This window comes from Corylus avellana, chromosome ca8 (assembly GCF_901000735.1).
Source record: "Corylus avellana chromosome ca8, CavTom2PMs-1.0".
NCBI classification, from domain to species: Eukaryota; Viridiplantae; Streptophyta; class Magnoliopsida; order Fagales; family Betulaceae; genus Corylus; species Corylus avellana.
The window spans coordinates 13,023,930-13,029,355 of record NC_081548.1 but is presented as its reverse complement, the minus strand read 5'-3'; positions in this window follow the sequence as shown (position 1 = coordinate 13,029,355).

The window sequence follows — 5,426 nt, the reverse complement described above, 5'->3', positions numbered from 1 at the left end:
CCCCCCCCTTTCGGTCAGAAAGTGACCAAAAAATTCCTCGTAAATTGACAGCAGAAAAGATGGCAGGCGGTGGCCGGAGGTGGCAGCTGAAGGTAGCAGTGGCTGGTGCTTGTAGCTGGGCTTGTGAACTAGGCCATGAATTTGGGTTGGAGCATGGCTGAAGTGGATTAGGCCACTGAGTGTGGGCTGGGTCATTTTGACCCAAAAGTAAACTGAACCTGATGGACTGGGTTAAAATGTTGGATCCAGGTGGGTTGACTTGATGCTAACCCTTATGTTTTTTTTCTTAGGCATATGCAAAAAAAAGAGGGGACCCAAAGTCTCCCCCTCTTTTCTTTTCCCAATCCTCTCTCTTCCTTTCGGCTACCTGTTCCCATTATTTTTCTCTTTTTTTTGCCCTTCTTTCTTCTTTTCTCTTCTCCCACACCGACAACACTTCTTTCTCTTTTCTTTTCTCACCTTCACTTCGTCTAAAACAGAGAATGAAGTGGGAGAGCGAGACAAATGGAGAGAGATCTTTGGTGCTACAGCGATTGGGAGGCAAATGGTGTGGTTGAGTAGCCGTTTTGGGCGATGGACTGATGCTGGAGCGGCGGCATTTCTGGGTCCCAACCTTGCGGGATGCAGTGAACTATTGATGGAGGTTTTGGGAGGCGCGATGCGGCAAGGTGAGTTCGAAAGAGGCAGGACGGCGGCCATGGTTTTCAAACGGAGCGGATTAGTGGTGGTTTACCAAGAACAGTTTGAGAGGGCGCGACACATGAGGGTGCGTCAAATGACGGAATTGGCTAATTCTGCTGGGGTTGTGGAGATAGGCAGCCTCTGATCCGGGATCTGGTGGTCTGTCTATAAATTGGTTGACGTCACCGATGAGTGGTGGCCTGCAGTGGTGCATGAGGCGCGTTACAGAAAAACTAGGCAGCGCATTGCGATGCATATGGTGGTTGTTGGTGACGAATCTTCCATAGAATGGTAGATTTGAGCCTCGAAAGCTTGTTTCTGAAATTATTTTTCTATATTAGGCTGCAATGAAGGAATGGACAAATTCTGGAATTATTTTTCAAGATCTAACTAGAAATAGGAACCATTGTGAGGGGTGGAAATCAGCCCACACGTTTTGACTGTCAAAAATGAGTGGTACCAACACCCAAAGAAATAAAATATGGCAAAGAAAATGCCAAGACAGTAGCTGTAATGCCCCCAAATCTGTCCTCGACCAACCTGGTAGGGTTACTGACAATTACCCAGTTTAGCTAACTGGTAGTTAAATGGTAGCTAAATGGGGAACCGCCCCTCCAAGCATCATCATAGTTAATGCATAGAAAAGTGAAGTAAATCTGAGATAGTCTAATAACCATAAGGGAAGTACATATTAACCTCAAAACATAGACACGGAGCAATTAGTGGAAATAATAAGTTGGTCAAACCTGGTAACAATTTGAAGATCTTAATCTTAAGCAAAGTTCATAGTGGCAACCTTGCCACTCTTCTCTTTCTAGAAATAGGATTCCTACAAGATGTAATAATCACGTAAGTCTAACGACTTACTAAGGAAACTTCAAAATTTGGTATAACATGAGCCAGTTATTAATGAGCATAAATAAACGTGCATTTTGACAAAGGTTTGCAAGAAGTGTTATCTCTGTTAATACAACAATAAAATATTGTTTTATTGAAAGGAAGAGGTATATTTCCAACGATAATTGCCTAAGTATTTTAATGTAGAAAACTAGTGCTTTATATGTCACAACTATCATATATGGTCTACCCGAAATATTACCCATTCTCAGCAGGGTTGTCGCTGTCCCAAGGGACTTGTAATACAATGCTGGTAGCCAGACCATTGTACAGTACCACCACTAGTAGCCTGACCGAGTCCGACCTCAGGTGGCCTACGCTACTAATGATGTACATCTTGAAGTGACCTGCCCGTTAAGGCTGCGCCGGTCATGAAATAACCATTTGATCCAAGGCTCATATATCACATCCACACACACATTTGACTATAGAATTAAGTTTACATAGTAAGCCCATGGTCAGTATACTACACGTACCGGTGTATCATGTCATACTATGCATCTTATCAACCAGTTATTAAGATAGTTATCAAGTTATATATCATATGCGTGCTCAATCAAGGGTTGTAAGTGTTTACCTACCTTGTGCGCTCGCTTGAGTCCTCCAACATCACAAATCCCTGCTATAATGAAATACGATACATCGTTATAAGAAAGTACTGAAGAAGTCTCTGAGTGACACACTAAGTTCCTTCCTAGCGAAAGGGGTCGTCAAAACCCTAAACTCACATATTTGGGTCACTGGGCGTGCATCCTTCTCTCTGGCAAACGCTTAGCCCTGTGGGCGTACGTTCAACCAGAGAGTGGAAACTCTTGGCCAGAAGCCACAAACATGGTCTTATGCTTCTAGGGTGTGGTAAATCTCATCCTAGGCTCCTAATAGACACATACAAAGTAACACATCATGCAAACTCAAAGCAATAAAAGGCGGGTTTAAAGTTCTTTTAAAAACATTCTTGGTCTATGTAAGAAAATAGGTACAAAAACTTGTCAAAGCATCTTTAAAGCTTGTATGGACACAAAATAAGGAGCTTAAAAGTGCTAGATGTTTGGACAATAAGTTACCTTAGAAGATAGCAAAAGCACCAAGATCTCCTCTTTCTCTCTCCAAGTCACTCCTTACACTAGGATTAGGGTTTTCTGGGGTTGGGAGAGGTTGAGGGTCGAAGGGGAGGGTTTTTATAAGGGGTGGAGGTGTGCCTGGTTCTGAAAATATGAAGAATGGGTTAAAATTACTTTTTAGAGTTGTCAGCGAACGTTCAGGTACTATTTGGGCAAACATTCGTGTACTATTGTACAATGGATAAAAGGGTTCAGGTGTTTGTTCTGGGGTATTACCTAGTGGTTCAAAAATTGGTCAACAAACGCTCGTGGCGGTCCTCATAGCGTATGCTCGCACTCTAGGTCAAGGGCGTACGTTCGGGTGGTCCCCTTAGCGTACGTTCGGTAAGTGAGTGGGTGGTTTTTGGGTTTTGCTTAAAAAGGCTCAAGGAGTTGGGCTACTCATAAAGGGTTTAGGTCTTTTGGTTTATAAAACCTTATTTTATGAAAACATTAGCCGCTTCGTAATAAATTATTAACCTTTTTAAAACAGATGTTTTTTTTCGAGGTATTATAGTAACAAAATCTAACAAGCTTATGGTAAAAACAAAGGTAAAAGAAATAAGGGGTTTTATGATTGTGAGAACAATCCAAACCAAATGCTAAGAAACAAAACTAAAAATTGAAATCCATAATCTAATAATCAGGATTGGCATATAGCCTACATCCACACACTAAAGCCCTATAGGCTACATCTTGATTTTATTGAATGATTTGATAGTACATAGGAGGCCTCAATATATAGAAGCCAAAAGGAGAGAGACTCTCATACATAAGCAATGTGGGACAAGCTCAAATATTCTCTAACGTTAAGTCAACATGATTGTAACTCTACAAAGCTTACATACCAAAAATAAAAAAATAAAAAATAAAAAAAAAACTACTAAAGGAATGTGCATGCCCTCGAATAATTTTAAGAAATAAAAAAGAAGGAGAAATTAGGGGGTCAAATTACTCATGGTTGAACAATAAAAGTAATGCAGTTGAGTTATACCACTAGTAGAGGTTATCTTTGCCAACCTATTCGGTAAGGGTATGACTCCCACATTAGGTGAAAGTTTATACGAATTGTGTTCTACCTCTTACAACCAAAATATTCAACGGTAAATAACTAAGCCATATATATCAAACACAAAACATGCACAGCGGAAGTATAAATCAAACACAGCCACAACACAAGGTTTGTTTACTGTTGTGAATTTTAATGTTACTCGTAAGTGCACAAGTCGTTTGCAATAGAGCTTCTGCAAGTGCGAGGTCGAATCCACAAGGAATTGTGTTGTGAAAACAAATTTCTATCCAAACTAATTTTATTTTAACCTAGTCCCAAAAATTGAATGACTTTTAAATTGAAAATAAACAAACATAAACTGAAACAAAATAAAATTAATCTATGGACAAATACTAAGGTTTTGGAATCAGCCTTCACAAGTCATACCAACAACTTTCACGTTCATCAATATTTTCCAAAGTTTCCAAAGCACATTTTATGTATGTTTTATTTTTGCTAAAAAGATTTATTAAATCATGCAAAGTATCAGTTCTTTGTACAAATCACAAAGGATACCCGATTTTAATTAAATCATCCAATGTATCTGTGCTTTGCAAAAATCACAATGGATATCCAACTTAAACCGAATGATCCGATGTATCCGTTGAACAAATGACAATGGATATCCAATATTTAAGCAAATAAAACAAGCAGTCAATTAAAAGTGATTAACAATTAACTGAAATATAAATAGAACAATGAGGAATATAATTCATAACATTGAAAAGTATCAATTTACATGAAATATGTCTGTTGCTAATCATTTGTGAGGCTTCATCATCAACCTTAGTTGGGGGTTTAGCCTCTCATGAAATTGAAAGATAATACAAGCAAATATAAATCCATAGAGTGCTAGAAGCTTACAAAATAAAACCCTTAAAATTGAGAGCACCATAAGCAAGGAAAAACCTAGACTTCCGTCTCTCTCCTCTGGAAAATCGTGCTCAGCAGCATGAACCTAGACTTGTTGTGCAAATATTAATATACTCGTAAGTGCATGAACTGTTTACAATATGATGTTTTGCAAGTGTGAGGTCGAACCTACAGGGAATTGTGTTTTTGAAAGAACAACTTATATCTAAACTAATTTTATCCTAACCTAGTTCCAAAAAGAGTTTGATTTGGGGTTTTCAAAAATAAAAAGACAAAACATGAACTAAGTAAAATAAACTAACAGATAAAATACTAAGGTTTGAGAATCCATACTCACCAAATCATAACAACATACTTCCATATTCATCAATATTAATCTGAACTTCTCACAATTAAAATCTTAGATATATTTTACTATGCTTCAAACAATTAATTAAAACCACCCCATGTATCCATTCAATGCACAAATCACAAAAGGAATCAAATTTCAATTGAAACACCATATGTATCCATAGAGCAAATCACAAAGGATATCCAATTATTTAAGCAATTAAAACCAAGCAATCAATTATGTGAAACTATCCCAAATCATCAGAAATATCCTCGAATCACAAAATATAACCAAGAATCATTCCACACATTGAAAATAAGTAAAACGATTGAAATATTAAACCCAATAAAATCAGATAAATAAAGACTTACATAAAAGTGTTAATGTTCATCGGTGAGGCTTCATCCCCAACCTTAGTTGGGAATTTAGCTCCACATAAAAATAAAATCTAAACCTAAACCTAAAGAAAAACTAAACTAAAGAGAGAAAAGCT